The sequence below is a fragment of the Rattus norvegicus genome, chromosome 17 (genome assembly GCF_021556685.1).
Source record: "Rattus norvegicus strain SHRSP/BbbUtx chromosome 17, alternate assembly SHRSP_T2T, whole genome shotgun sequence".
Lineage (NCBI taxonomy): Eukaryota > Metazoa > Chordata > Mammalia > Rodentia > Muridae > Rattus > Rattus norvegicus.
In genome coordinates this window covers 6,128,871-6,144,917 of record NC_141550.1, presented here as the reverse complement: position 1 = coordinate 6,144,917, position 16,047 = coordinate 6,128,871, and positions in this window count along the sequence as shown.

Genomic DNA, 16,047 nt, shown 5'->3' with positions numbered 1-16,047 from the left:
GCATTAGTGCACACGCAGGGTGTTATATCTTGTCAGCACACACATGCATTAGTGCACACACGGGCTGTCATATCTTGTCAGGACACACACACATTATTTTCCCTGAAAGACATCGTGAATAATGGGTTTTAGAGAGTCATATTCTCACCCTTGTCCTTGTCTGACCCTTTGACTAAGAAGCCATCTAGGGTGATGGTGGTTTTCTAATTGAAAATGGGTACAGGTAATGCTCTGTCCCCATGCTAACCCCATGCTAGTCTGGTAATGCCCTCTTTACCTGGGGGGGGGGTCGTCATTTCTTCTGGGGGCTGCTGGGGTCACTGTAAGATTCAGGTTTGGGTTTCTCTTTGACCCTTCACATTTGTTCAGTATACCGAGAGGGTCTTCAGTCTGACAGGTTCTACGGAGCCTTGTCATCGAGGTCATTCATAATTTCATCCTTCCAGGTTTTCTACCTTTAAAAGATTTACATTTATTATTTTGAATTATGCATAGGTGTGCATGTGTGCATGTGGGTATGAATGCAGCTGTCAGTGAGGCTGGGGTGTGGGACCCCATGGAGCTGGAGTTGGATGGTCATGAACTCTGACTTTGGCTAGAACCACACTGAGGTCCCTCTCTTGAGCCTGTTTGAGACCCACTCTTCTTTATCTAATTTTCTCTCTTTTTAGTGCTGCCTGAAGCTTTCGTGACTCAATAACTGAATATTTCTGATTGGTTTCATTTTATTCTTCAGTTCCGTTAGCAGCTGAAGGACACAAGGAGCATCCTCTGGGTGGGTAGAGCGTCCGCTGGATGGATGGAGCGTCCACTGGGTGGGTGGAGCGTCCGCTGGGTGGGTGGAGCGTCCGCTGGGTGGATGGAGATGATGCATGGCTAGCTTGTTTACAGCATCAATGATCCATGAGAAATTTGCCCGAGCAGACGACTGTTTTATCTGTTGCTGTTCTTGAAAAAAAAAAAAAAAAAAGAGAGATTTTACTTTAAGTTGCAATTCTATCAGTATTAAGAATCCTATGGGACTAGAGAGATGGCTCAGTGGTTAAGAGCACTGGCCGCTCTTCCAGAGAACCCGGGTTCAATTCCCAGCAACCACATGGCAGCTCAGAAATGACTGTAGCACCAGTCTAGGGGATCTGACACCCTCACCCAGACATACACGCGGGCAAAACACCAACGCACATAAAAATAAATTATATTTAAGAAAAAGAATCGTATGTATGTTTTAGCTGGGCGTGGGGGGGTGCCCACCTTTAATCTCGGCACTCAGGGGGCAGACACAAGAGGATCTCTGTGAATCAGAGGCCAGGGCCCAACTTCTTCATCGGGAAAATGCAGCCTGATTTACACAGAGAATAGACTAGGCAGGATTACATCGTGATACCTTGTCTTAAAAACAAAAAACAAAAAACAACCCCCAAACGAACAAAAACAAAAACAAAACAGCAACAAAAATCCCAAGCCAACCAACCAACCGCTCAGGCTCCTAGGACCCAGAGCAGCAGGTGGCAGACTCCATGGCAGGCAGAGGAGGGGAATGGGTACTAACCATCCTCCAGGCAGACTGTCTCACAGCTGACCTGCAGGTGCCCTGCCACCCTTGCACCTCTGCCAACCAGATGTGGCTGGCAAGTGCAGGGGCCAGTGCACACTCTTTGGGCTAGCCTTCCCTTGGAGCTGCCAGCAACTTCCCTGGGATCCCAGCACCACTCTGGGCATGGTTTTCCAGGGAGGCAGAAAGAGGAATGATGCATTGCTACCCCCCCACCTCCCACCTCCCACCCCCCACCCCCCACCCCCACCCCACCCCACCCCCCACCCCCCGCTGAGACAGAGCTGGAAACAGGATCCGAGGGTCAGCTTTTTAGGGAGGGGTGAATTTTCCTCTTGTTCCTAGACTGCTGGAAATCCCACAATGAGTCAGAGGTGGCACTGGCAGCTGAGGAACCTATGGAGTAAGGAAGGAAGCACGAATTAAATGTATGTCTGTTTGGGGGATGCCGTTCTTAAAAGGCAGATAGAAACATGCAGCTCAAGACTCTCTTTTGACCAGGTCCTCCTACAAGATGCCCAGATAGCATCCTGATGCAGGACTCTCAGCAAATACATGCCTGTTACATCTGTTGACGTGCCTTCTCCAGTGGGAAAAGCAGCAGAGAGCAGCGTGCGTCTAATCCCACTCCATGTAATGGCTGTTGATAATATCAGACATGCACAAAGACCACAAGGTGCTCATGATGCCTGCCGAAGGGTGTCTCGCTTCCAGAGCACGCAGAGAAAACCTCCTTCCCTGGCCCTTCCCTGAAACCTACATGTTATTCACATCTGATCGGATGTCCTGGAGAACCAGCCATTGCCCGGCAAACAATCTGGCTTTCCACATGCTTTTCCAGGTCCTTCATGTCTGGCCTGTGCTATTTGCCTCCCTGATGAGAAACCATGAAAAGTGGAGAGAGATTGAATTTACCGATGCATTTTGCTTCTGTCCTGGACACTGTGAGACCCTGAAAAACATCTCAAGATGTTAGCCTCTGGTTACTTATTTGCACAGGGTCCTCTGATGAGGAGAGGGAAAACAGACTGGGCTGGGGTAAAGCAGGGTGTCGGAGATGGGACTGTTATCCTTGCAAGAAATGCTGATGGTTTTCCTTGGTCAGGTAAGTCCTAGTCATTAGATGGCATGGGGAATTTCATCAAGGAATGCTCAGATTTGTGCGTGTGCGTGTGCGTGTGTGTGTGTGTGTGTGTGTGTGTGTGTGTGTGTGTGTGTGGTGTTTGCTTTCTTTATTCCTGCTAATAGACACCTGGCCTGGTTTTATAATTCAGCTATTGTAAATAGAGCTACAATGAATATGGGTGTGCAAGAACCCTTGATTCACTGACCCTGAGTCCTTTAAGTAAACATCTTGGAGTGGAGTGGACATCTGAATCACCCAGTAGGTCTACTTTTAGTTGTTTTTTTTCTAGTATGGGGGGGAGGGGAGACACCTGTACTGATTTCCTATAGTTGATAGGATAATTTACAGCTACAAACAGTATATAGGAGTTTCCTTTTGGGCTGGGGAGATGGCTCAGCGGTTAAGAGCACTGACTGTTCTTCCAGAGGTCCTGAGTTCAATTCCCAGCAACCACATGGTGGCTCACAACCATCTGTAATGGGATCTGATGCCCTTGTCTGGTGTGTCTGAAGACAGCAACAGTGTGCTTATATACTTTAAATAGATAGTAACAACAACAACAAAAAAAAAAAAAAAGAAAAAAGAAAAAAGAAAAAAAGAAAGAAAAAGAAAAGAATTTCCTTTTCTTTGCATTCCGGTCAGCTTAATGATTGTTAGTTAAGCTTCCCTTTTCTTTTTTTTCCTTTAATTAATTAATTAACTTTAAATCCTGATTGAAGCTTCCCCTTCCTCCTCTCCTCCCAGTCTCACCCTCTCACCTCCTCTCTCCTCATCCCTCCCTCTGTTTCCCTTCAGAGATGGGGAGGCCTCCCATGGGTATCAACCCACCTTGGATATCAAGTTTCAGTAGAACTAGGTGCTTCTCCTCCTATTGAGGCGAGACAAGGCAGCCCAGATAGGAAAAGGGGACCCAAAGGCAAGCAATAGAGTCAGAGACAACACCTGCTACTGCTGTTAGCGATTCTGTATAAAGACCAAACTTTACATCTGTTGCTTATATTTTTTTTTCTTTTTTCTTTTTTTTGGAGCTGGGGACTGAACCCAGGGCCTTGTGCTTGCTAGGCAAGCGCTCTACCACTGAGTTAAATCCCCAACCCCCTGTTGCTTATATGTAAGGGGCTAGGTCCATCTTAAGCATGCTCTCTGGTTGGTGGTTCAGTCTTAAACTCTGATTTTCATGCTGAACCTGCATCTGGCATTTTGTTATGTATACTGCTGAGGCAGGACCTGGGAAGGCTATGCGATATTTGGAGGGTATAAATAGAACTCCGGAGGTGCCTGAAGCTGAGCTAGGCTTGTGTACATAGCTAAGTGCTTGTCGGTCTCCTCTTCCCTGATCTTCACTTCTCTGAGAGAGGCACAGCTGAGAACTTCTCCTGGTGTCCACCAGGTTCCTCCTGCTGACTTGTGCTGAGCCTGAGGTCTGGCTGTCTCTGCAAGGTGGTGCCACTGCTGCTGATTCCTGTTTGCTATCCTGACTCGACCAAACTGGACTGCTGGTGTATCTGTGAAGTGTTTGCCAGTGGATTGAGCCGCCGTTGCTGACCTGTGAACTAAACTGCCGTTTTCCAGACAGCAGTTGCTCCAAAACACCTTTCCAAACAGGTCCACTTCCCCTGTATCCTTTCTTTTCCACTACATCTGGTGGGTGGTGGGCTACACGGGAGGTTAAAGGGTTTAAGAACCATCATTAAGAATAGACATTGAAGGGTTGGGGATTTAGCTCAGTGGTAGAGCGCTTGCCTAGCAAGCGCAAGGCCCTGGGTTCAGTCCCCAGCTCTGAAAAAAAAAAAAAAAAGAATAGGCATTGAAAAAAATTGAAGTTACACATCTGTACCACTGCTAAGGGTAGAAAAGGCAAATTGAGAAGATTAGTTGTGGTGAGTTGGAAGCCTGTCAGGGACAAAAATGTACCCTGGAACATTTTGTACATCTACTGTCTTGTCTGGCATTGGACCCCTGGGTAGAAAATCCAGAGACAGCTGGTTTGCTGAATAGAGCCGAGCACTCACTTATTAATCACAAAGTAACTCCAAGTGTTAGGAGTTAGCAATTAGGACAGGCATCCAGAGCGCGAGAGAAGGTCTGAGGGGTGAAGGGAAACATATAGAGGCCAAGCGAGTATTTAACGTTTATGAAAATAAACATTGATAGGATACGAAGGTGGTGCCCGTGGACTTTAATTCTACGGCCTGTGGGTCCCAAAGGAAACTACTCTTCCGTAATGATCTTCTCTAGTTCCAAAAATACCCACCCTGCTCTTTATGGAAGAAGCCTTTTTTGAATTCCTAGATGTAGGACAGAAAGGGAAGGATGCTGGAGAAACGACGAGGCTGCTGGGTAGAGCGGGTGAGTGAAAGGGGAACTGTAGAGGAAACGCCCAGTAGCTCCTCCCTCTTCCCCAGTCAGAGTCCGCTCATGAGGGCTGTCGGACCTCACGGGACCTCAGGCTGTTACACATTCTAGGTGAACACTAAGCCACTGAGCTACATCCCCAGGCCTGGCCAGCCAGCTCTTTTACACAGAAGTTGTGGAGTATTGTGTAGTTAAGGCTTATGAGTGTCCCAGCTATGCGATGAGGTCCCTTCTGGTCAGCACTCATCCCCACGTGGGCCCTGGAGGCTTCTTGAGCCTCCTCTTTACCTGGTAGGGACAGGGGAAGGCTTTCAGAGAACCAACAGTCTCTTGTTTTCTCTGTGCCTTTTTCATTCTGAAGAAGCAAACAATCCAACGTGGACTGTCGCGGCTGACAAGGTCCCTGGATCATACTCTGGTGTCCCCGTGGCGGGAATACTCGAGAGGGTCTCACTTGATGTCTCAGCTTCACCTGCATGGAGTCCTTGTTGCAGAGTCCTAGGCCCCCGCAGCGAGGGAAGATTGAATAGACGGATGGGAAGATGGGACCAAGGCTCTTGCTTGCTGTTTGGTTGGGCTGACAATTTCCACCTTGCAACTGCTAATCATGTAGGTACTTAGACCAGGCTCCTCTGGGGAGGATGAAGTAAGTCCGTGATCCGAAGGATTTGCGTGTGTAAGCCCCGCATTACTTACCTCTGTGGCTACTGAGTATTAAAAGAGAGGTCGGAATCCTGGATCATCTCCCGTGAGCAGCTTTGCAGGACAGGGACTACAAAAGACATATGATGCCCAGGGCTGACATTATCAGCTCGACGCCAGGGTTTATCACGAGGCTATGGAACGTCAAGTCCCGTGTCCGTGTCGTCGTCGTCGTCGTCGTCGTCGTCATCGTCGTCGTGTCGTCCCGTGTCCCGTGCCCTCCCCGCCCCCCGCCGGCTGTACTGTTCTGTCTGACTGTGAGACTAGGCTCATCCAGCCTTTTCCTTTCCTGTGAACTGTCCTGCCCTTGGCTGTTGGGCCTATACTTACCGGTCTGCTCTGCGTTATTTATTTATTTATTTATTTATTTTGAATCAGGCTATTGACCCAAACATTCAGAATCTGGAAAATAATTTGTCAATTTGAAGTTATTCCTATCTGTAGAGGCCGGCCTGCCACCCCTCCTAATTCAGTAGGTGATTTTAGCCTGGCTAATGGGAGTAAGACTGTTCAGTGTCTCCTGATGTCATTGTGATATGAAGTATAATGCATTTTTTCCCTGATGTATTCCAGTGAATAAATATCATTTGATCCTTTAGGTACAATTTCCAGTTTGCAGATAATACGATGATGGGAGGAAAAGTTTGACGACAGAACCTACGGATGCAAGGAGGCAAATAAACGCTGAGGGCGGGCCTTCCGCTAGACTACGGGGGTAGTCATCTCCTTTAAGTCCACTATTGTAGATAAAAGATCACAGGCTGCACTTATACATTTGTGTATGCGCATAAATACATGTATATGTATACACATATAGTGTGTGTCTGTGCATAACATAAATATGTGTGCACCCACGTGTGTATCAATAATAATCAGGGGAAGCAGAGGCTGTTCTGAGGATGGGACGGGGAATCACAGGTGATGTAATTATATTTTAATTAAGATGGTGATGAATAACAATGCTTCAGATGAAAGGCAGATAAGGAAGGGGACAACTTTAAAGAATACAATGTCCTGGACCGAACAAAACTGAAGTAAAAACTGAAGACAATGAGGAATATTTGCAAGGTATCATCAGAAAATGAAGGGACATGAGAAGAGAGGTTCTCCCAGGTACAGCTATCTGACCATGTGTAACCTATTCATATAGACAAATCTATACATAGGAAAGGTGTGGAATCTTCCATGCCCAGATGTATCAGGGAACAGGACATCTTAATCTTTTGGTCTTACCAAAGGTCATTTTTAAAGTGCAGAGGCCATCAGTGGGCAGTAGTGATGAAGGGAAACCTTGAAGGCAGCTCAGGCATGTGCTCACTCACACAGAGGATTGGTAACGCTTCTGAGTGCACACTGCAGAAGGACCCCCATGGAGACTGTGACTCATTAGCCATGAAGCCTCGCTTATTTCAGTCTGAGTCCAGATGAGCAATTTGGAGTTTGTTCTAAGAGAACTGAATGGGCGCTGTGACTTCCTCCTGCTGATAGAGGCTGGAAAAGAGGCAGGGAGGATGCTGGGAGGGAGGGGTGATGCTGGGAGGGAGGGAGGCTGCTGGGAGGGAGGGAGGCTGCTGGGAGGGAGGGAGGCTGCTGAGAGGGAGGGAGGCTGCTGGGAGGGAGGGAGGCTGCTGGGAGGGAGGCAAGCATTTTCTATTCAGGACACGCTGAACTCTCTGGGGGAAGAGTTGAACACAAGATCTTGATAGTGTTGCTGTTCTCTGGTAAATTCTTTGGGCCAAGATTATGGAAAAAGGGGTTAATAGACTTCACACTTTTCCTGGACACACCCCAACAGCAAATGACAATCGTACCCTGGAACAACTGCCAGAAAGTCCTGTGTTCTAGCCAGCGACTGCAGAACGTGTATATCTGTACACATGTGCACACACACATATATGGGGATGCACACACATGTATACAAACACACATGCACACACACATACATGAGTGTGCACACACATGCACACAAACACACAGGTACACACACATACACAAGTGCACACATACACATGACTCTGACGACACACACGAGAACACACACACACACATACACATACACGACTCTGAGGAAAGACACTTCTATTTGTCTCTTGTATGGCTGGCTGGCATCACATCCTCTGGTATTCAATATTGTTTATATTGGCAATTGTTAAGGTGACATTACATTGAACTTTCTTTTACCACTACACCAAGATGTTAAATGTGTTGGTTGAGCCACAGGGTTTTGGTATGTCTGGTGAGGTCATTGGATTTGCTCTGAGAAGTGTCTTTTTCTTCAGAGAAGCTTAGACGAGAGCTGGGAAACCAAGGAGAAACTTGTCTGTGCGTGTACAGAGTTAAGAGCTAGAGGTGAGGAGGTCTGGCATCTGTCAATAATGAAAACATCGATTAAAGAAAACATTTCTTCTGGCTGACTCCATAAGAGTGAGTCTTTTTCTACCAGATGGTATGGTCTGATATTTAAACCACATGGCACCAACTCAGTGACTCCCTTTTATGCCCAGTACAGTAACAGTGCCAGTGACACAGACATACTCAGAAAAAGTACCTCTAGGTGGTTCCACTGCTGTGTATCACATGGACGCTCACACAGACCTCAGAGTATCCTCTTGACACAGTGGACCAGATATGGAGGGGCTGGCTGATGTCAGTTGTGGCCTGGCACCCTTTATTGTTAATTAAAAACGGATCTTATTTTTTTTTCTTTTTTTCGGAGCTGGGGACTGAACCCAGGGCCTTGCGCTTGCTAGGCAAGCGCTCTAACACTGAGCTAAATCCCCAACCCCAAAAAATGGATCTTATTTTTAATCGTGTGTATGTGACGTAGGTTTAGGTAGCCACAATTTTAAGCTACCCAGTATGGGTACAGGGAATTGAACTCAGGTCCTCTGGAAGAGCAGCATGTGCTCTTAACAGCTGAGCAACCTCTCCAGCCCCACCCCCCATTACAGCAAAGTATTACCTTTCTTGTAGGGAGAGTACATTCCAAGAACTGCTGTTGTTCCGTGTCATCAATGTCAGATGTGGAGCATCACTGTGTCGTTGTGCCTCTATGAGTTAACGCTATGTGTTAGCGCCTCGGTGTGCAGATGTCGGGTGGCCGCAGTGTTTGGGGGAGAAAGTTTCTCTGTTGCATTATATTGTTTAGGGGTCCACAGATGGCCAGCTTGTCAGCATACAGCTTGCTCCTATGACTACTCTCCAAAACTTGGCTCTAAGGTATGCAGAAGTCAGCCCATTCCCATACAATGAAGCTTAGTGCCTGTATATGGTAGGAACACAGGCTGAGAAGATCCCCAGAGAAACCTCTCTCCATGCGGCTGCACACGGCTTCCCTGGGGCAGCTCACTCAGAGGGTGTGGGCCTGCTCCGTAGGGTAAAAGCTGGATGCTTCACTTTGTAGTCAGGGTTGGAGGGAAGCCCTCAGGGTGTCCAGAGTGTCTCATTTCCCAGGTGAGGGATGTGATCTAAAGTTCTTTTCTGAGAGGCTAAAAGCTGGATCACTTGGGGACTTTCTTCTCCACCCTGCTCCTTGGTCAGTGCTGTCTGTCACACAACTTCTCACAGAGGCAGCAAACTGTCATGTACCACAAGCTGCTACTGACGTTTTTCTTTCCCTAACTCCGGTTTTCTGGCAGTTAGGGTAATGAATTGTGACATGTTAACCAGAAGACTGAAATTCCCAAGAGACCGTAAAAGTCTGAGCCTCCCTTCTGAGCTAATTTGCTGAGTCATTTTAGGCAAGTTTATCTGCTGCTACCTTATAACAATTTTTTTTTTTTTCACAGAGAGAAAAGGGCCTTGAAACAGATAAGGCAACTATGTAACTATAAAATAACACACAGCTCCTTAAGACTGTAGACAGCTAGGGTGTTGTTTAAATTCCCTCACGTTTAAGTATTTGCCATTGCAGAGAAAGAAAGGGGGAAGGCAGCTCTGGCATGAGGAGACTGGTAGGAACTGGAATGCGTTTGAAGCTATTTCCCTCTTGATAAGGAAACGGAATAGGAGAGTTCTGGGGATCCCAGAGAATGGCTTGTGACCTTCAGAGTTTCTGGATCCCTTCCTACACTGGAAAACTGGATTCATGCACTTAGTCACTGGTGTCGGAGTAAGACCACAGTTGAATGTGAAGGTTGATAGTTGGGTTCCACGGTCTCAAATATGAGCCCAAGCAATTACACAAAAGAATGGTGTTTATAGGATTTTGGGCATCAGCTTGATTTGGGGCCTTGTATTGGTTGGAGTATTATTAGTTTGTTACTTTGGGTGTCAGCTGTCAGTCAGACTAGGATAAAGTGGTGCTTTCCGGTGAAGTTAGATTGCAGGGCCCTCCCTGGGGACAGTCTGCCCCCTTGTGGCCAGCTGTGGGTCTCGCCACTGAGCACGGTCTGCAGGCTGGTTGTTTCCGGTAGCCCCGGGAGCTGGATGTGCCTGCTTTTTCCTTACTACAGCTTAAACCTGACCTCTGAGAACAACACCAAAGTTCTGTCAGCCACGAATCATGTTTTATCATGGTTCTCAACGTCTGTCTGGGGTAGATGATTAGGCTTGGAGACATTAAGTAACTTGCATGAGGCCACTGAGGTGACAGACAGTGGAACTGGGGTGTCAACCCTCACCAGTAGACTCCTAGTAACCTTTCTACCTCTAGTAAAGGAAAGGAAGAACAGCGAACACTTTCTGCAGCTCACAGGGAGCCCCATCAGACTCAGTATAGTGATGCAAGAGCAATTTCATAGTGAGAGTATCTGCCCCCACATAATTATGAGTAAAATCACTATTTCATTACCGTTGCCCTGTCTTTCCTTGGCCCGCAGAGCCGCTGACTCAGCAGATGGCTTGGGAATAGCGTTTTGACAAACACTGGGCTAGCAGGTGCTAACTGCCCTAATACTTCGAAGCACAGTAAGCTTGAGGACAGTATAGAAGCAGGTATCTGAAAAGATGGAGTTTTCTCTAAAGACTTTATTTCCCGGGCTGCAGGGTTGCTCAGCACCCTCGTCCCTCCTCACCAATCTTTGTGCGGCAAGCCAGGCCCTCGGACCCCAGGCACACAATCGAGCATGGCGTTAAAGCAGTGATTCGATGAGGCGCTTTTAGCATTGCAGCCTCTCTGGCCTCATGACCCGCTCGGAACCAATGGGCATGGAGAGAACTTTCTTCCTCACCATGGCAACTGGTGCCAACTAGTCTCTCTCTCTGTTTCCAGGCAGGGAACTCTACACAGAGTCTTTCTGTATCCTAGCAACAGGAAGATGCTACAGTTGACTTTGGTTCCCAAACGTCCTGGAAACAAGGTTTTTCCTTCCAACCCCCCCCAACCCTCTTCCTTCTGTTGTTCGCCAGGTGCAGCGAAGCCTTTGAAGTCGGAAAGAAATAGGTGGGAGGTTAGCGATGTTGGCGGCAGGTGTGCGCTAGGCTCAGCCAGCCGGAAACGGGAGAGGTGAGCCTTAGGGAAGGGAGTGAACTGTATTCACAGGAGGCAGCTTGGGAAATATGTCCCGGGCTGTTGGGTACAGCAGATGGAGAGTCATTGTTCCCGATCCCTGAAGTTTACTGAATGGACGTGCCTGAGAACCTAACGCTCTGAATCTGCTCAAGGCTGATTCTGTAAGATAGATGGCAGACAGACAGACAGACAGACAGACAGACGGTAGATAGCGAGATGACAGACAAGGAAGACTGACTGATAAGCATTGGGTGCTAATTAGATTAGATAATTCAGTAACATGTGGAACCTTACTATGCCCTAAGAGAGGCCTGCCTATCTAATAGAGGTATGGATGAGGGTTAGAGCTGAGCCTTCTAGAAGATGAACTGCAGACGGCTCGGAGCTGCACACAAAGAGAGAGATGTGAAACGTCACTTAACTAGAGAAATGTAAATTCAAGCCACGCCACAGTGCTTTTTCTTTTATATTGGTAAAATCTTAAAGCTCCGTGAGAGACAGCACAGTTGGTGGGGGGGGGTGTTACTCCCCTGAGCAGAAGGCCTTCCTTGCCAAGGTGGTGGTTGGTGCTGGGATGAGGCTTGACCAGTTGCTGAAGCTCAAAGTAAAGCTTAAAAGAAGCCCTACAGGCCTCTCGGCTGGTGGCTGCTGGCACCAAGCTCACGAATACTTTCTCCTTTTTTTTCTTTCCGGAGCTGGGGACCGAACCCAAGGCCTTGCGCTTGCTAGGCAAGCGCTCTACCACTGAGCTAAATCCCCAACCCCACGAACACTTTCCCTTATGCTAAGTTTGAAATGCAGCCCAAGAGGTATAAGGACCCTGAGACTGCCCTCTTCAGTGTTGAGCTCTAGCTGAAAGCAGAGAAAGATAAGGCTGAAATCAGAGTCCAGGCAGTGGAGATTACAAAGCTGTTATGGAAACAGCTGAGCTTCCCCTCCAGTGCAACTGTAGCAGCACAGGACAGGGGTTGAGGAAGTTATCTCAGAGCCACTCAGGCTAGGGTTCTGTGAGGCAGCACTGGGCTGTGGTGTCTGGGTGGCATCTATACTACACCCTGAGCTGAAACGTCTGTATAAACTCATGAACACAAGGTAAGTGGGCTTCTGGCATGTACCTGCATTGTTGGTAAGAAGAAGGTGTTTAAGAAATTCACTTCTGGGGCCGGAGAGATGGCTCAGTGGTTAAGACTGCTCTTCCGGGGCTGGGGATTTAGCTCAGTGGTAGAGCGCTTACCTAGGAAGCCCAAGGCCCTGGGTTCGGTCCCCAGCTCCGGGGGAAAAAAAAAAAAAAAAAAAGACTGCTCTTCCTGGAAGTCCTGAGTTCAATTCCCAGCAACCCCATGGTGGCTCACAACCATCCATAACGGAATCCAGTGTTCTGATGTGTCTGAAGACAGCGGCAGTGTACTCATATGCATAAAATAAATGAATACGTTTTTAAACTTTTTTACTTACTCACTTTACACCCCAGTCACTGCCCCCTTCCCCGTCACCCCCCTCCCACAACCCTCCACCCCCCCCCCGTCCTACCTCCCCTTCTCCTCTGAGCAGGTGATAAAATAAAATAAACAAATCTTTAAGGAAGCAAAGTAAAGAAAAGAAAAGTAAAGAAAAAAAAAAGATTTCATTTCTAGCTGTCTGGGAGGTAATGTCACAGGCCTTTAATCCCAGTACTTGGGAGGCAGAGGCAGCAGATCCCTGTGAGTTTGAGGCCGGTCTGGTGTACATAGGAGCTCCTTAGTGAAACCCTATCAATCCAATCTGAGAGAGAAAGAGAGAGAGAGAGAGAGAGAGAGAGAGAGAGAGAGAGAGAGGAAGAAGAAGGAGGAGGAGGAGGAAGAAGAGGAGGAAGAGGAGGAGGAGGAGGAGAGAGAGAGAGAGAGAGAGAGAGAGAGAGAGAGAGAGAGAGAGAGAGATTGATTTCCAGTTGGTTCCTCCTGGCAGTCAGGAGGCAAAGGCAGGTGGATCACTGTGAGTTCCGGGCCAACCAGGACGACATGGTAAGACCCTGTCTAAAGAACTGTTGAAGGCTGGAGAGATGGTCAGTAGTTAAGAGCACTGGCTGCTCTTCCACAAGACCTGGATTCAGTTCCTAGCAACCATCTGTAACATCTGTAACTATACTCCCAGGGGACCCGATGCCTTCTTTTGACGTCTATGGGTACTGCATCACATGGTGCCCAAGCATGCATGCAGGAAGAAAACGCATACAGATTTAAGACCGTGAGAATAAGACTTATTTCATCTTCATGCTGTCTAGAGGATCAGAAAAGGGCAGAGCGACCTCTGCTCGTGCTGGTTTTAATAGAATTCTGATCTGATTCTTTGTGAATACTTCAGCAGCCCCGTTTGAGTAAACAAATCCCCGAGTATCCAGCTGCAGCCTCCCTGAGCACCTGCACCTCTCTCTACTTGGAGGACTCCATAGTCTGTTGCCATGGAGACAGTAGTCAAGTCACACTGCCACAAAGGATCTCTCCTGGGTCCCAAGGAACAAATTGTTTTCTTCTGTTTGGTTAGGTATCCATGGAAATGCGCACCTCCTGGACAATCTGTTTCCAAGGCAGACTTTGGTGAATAGATGGAAGTTGAAAGCAAGTATCTCTCTGCTCTTTGAGAGACAAGATGCTCTTGTCAGGTGGGCTATAGGGGTCTCTCTGTGTCTCTGTCTCTGTCTCTCTCCCTCCTTCCCCTCCCCTTCTCTCCTTTCTCTCTCACTTTTGCTGTCTCTGTCTCCCTTCTCTATTTGTGGAGTCTCACTGTGTAGCCCAGACTGGCTTCGACCTCATGATCCTCCTGCCTCAGCCTTTCAACGGGACCACGGGCTTGCAGGTTGTGCTGGATACTTCCAATGAGACACAGATGTTATAGAACTAACCCATTTTCCAGATAAGCAGGAGTCATTTTTATAATAACCGAATGTCGCAGGTTTTAGCACGCTGACTCACAGGCTGCGGGAGGGAGGCATCATCTGCCACAGAGCAGACAGAGCTCAGTGAGCTTGGACTGCCTTTCCTATAGTACAGTAAAGCACCTGTTTTTCACATTTCCTTCCCACTTCCACTAATGTTCTTGTACCACAGCCATATGAAGTCAAAAGGGTTTTTCCCCCCTCAAAGTTTATTGTAAAGTGCCATTAGGTGGGAGACAGTTTCCACGTCCCCTCCAGCCTGGAGGCACCTTGTGGCATTCTGTCTTGCTCCTTTTGCTCCTCTTCCTCACTGGCTGTCTTAATTTGCTTTCTGTTCCTGTGATAAAACACTGAGCAAAAGCAGTGTGGGGAGGAGGGGTTTACTTCAGCTCACAGCTCACAGCTCACAGCTCACCGTCTACCATAGAGGGAAGCCAGGGCCACAAGCTCCAGGTAGGAGCCTGGACGCAGAGCCCCGGGTGCAGGAGCTCATGCTGAGACCATGGAGAAGTGCTGTTTGCTGGTTTGTGCCCCAGGGCTTGTTCAGTCTGCTTCCTTTTCTCTTCTTTCTTTCTTTTTTGAAAAAGATTTCTATTCATTATCGTGTATATATGAGTACACTGTAGCTGTGTTCAGACACACCAGCAAAGGGCATCAGATCCCAGTACAGATGACTGTGAGCCACCGTGTGATCACCGGGAATTGAACTCAGGACCTCTGGAAGAGCAGTCAGTGCTCTTAACTGCTGAGCCATCTCTCCAGCCCCCTCAGTCTGCTTTCTTATGCACTCTAGGCCCACGGCTTAGGGGTGGCATTGCCCACAGTGGGATAGGCATGCTGACATTGATCATGAATCAGGAAAATGCCCCACGAAGCTTGTCTTAGGCCAGTCTGATGGGAGCATTTTCTCAGCAGAGACTCCCTCTTCTCAGGTGTTCTAGCTTGGGTCACATTGATGAAAATCCAATCAGGGTACAGACCTTCCTGCTTGCTTCCTAAACCCAGGAATCTTTTACATCTCTGCGAAGGAAACAGGTAAGTAAAGAGGGTCTCCAGGTTTGAACCAACACCAGCTACTGCCCCAGCTTATACTGACACATCACAGTTCATCATCAAGGGCGGCGAGGGCAGGAACTCACGCAGGGCAGGAACTAGGAGGCAGGAGCTGAGTCAGAGGCCATAGAAACTGATGCTCATGGCTTTGCCCCTCGTAGTGGTCGAGAAGGGTCATTGGCTTAGTTCCAGGAGCTTCTTGGAATGGAAAACCAGTGTAGGCCACAATGAGTAGGGCTGGAAGGACACTCTCCGCAGATGGCATGTAGCCACACGGCCGGTGTGACATAAAGGAGAATGGATTAGTCGTCAGAAGCTTGTACGGTCTTTAGGGTAGGGAAGGGAATGGAAATATATTCATTTGCTTCAAGTTAAAACAAAATTAGTAACGCACTCTGAAAAGCGGCCTCTCACGGGTGGAGGTGGCTCAGTGGTTAAAGGCACTCGATGTTCTTCCTCAGTTCTGTTCTCGGCACCCATATGGTGGCTCACAACCGCCCGTAACTACATTGACAGGAGATCCAGTGCCTTCTGGCTGCTGTGGTCAACAGACATGCATGTGGTGCACATACATACATGCAGGAAAACACTCATGCAACATGTAAAATAAAACCAAGTAGACCTTTCAACATAAAAAATGGCCTCTCTCACCCATGGGCTCCTCAGACCACAGGCTCACTGGAACTAGGTTACTCCTCCTCGGTTCCCATGCCCCGCTGAGTGGGCATTGTGTTTCCTGGGGAGCTGTCTCTGTTGGCCCCAATACCTTCTTCATATTTATGCCTGAGAGAATCATCTGGGACTTGGAAGTCGGCCCCACTGGGCAGGACACATCATCGCTATTTACCATGCCCCGGCAGTCTAATTACACTGCAGACACATGACAGCAGTTAGCT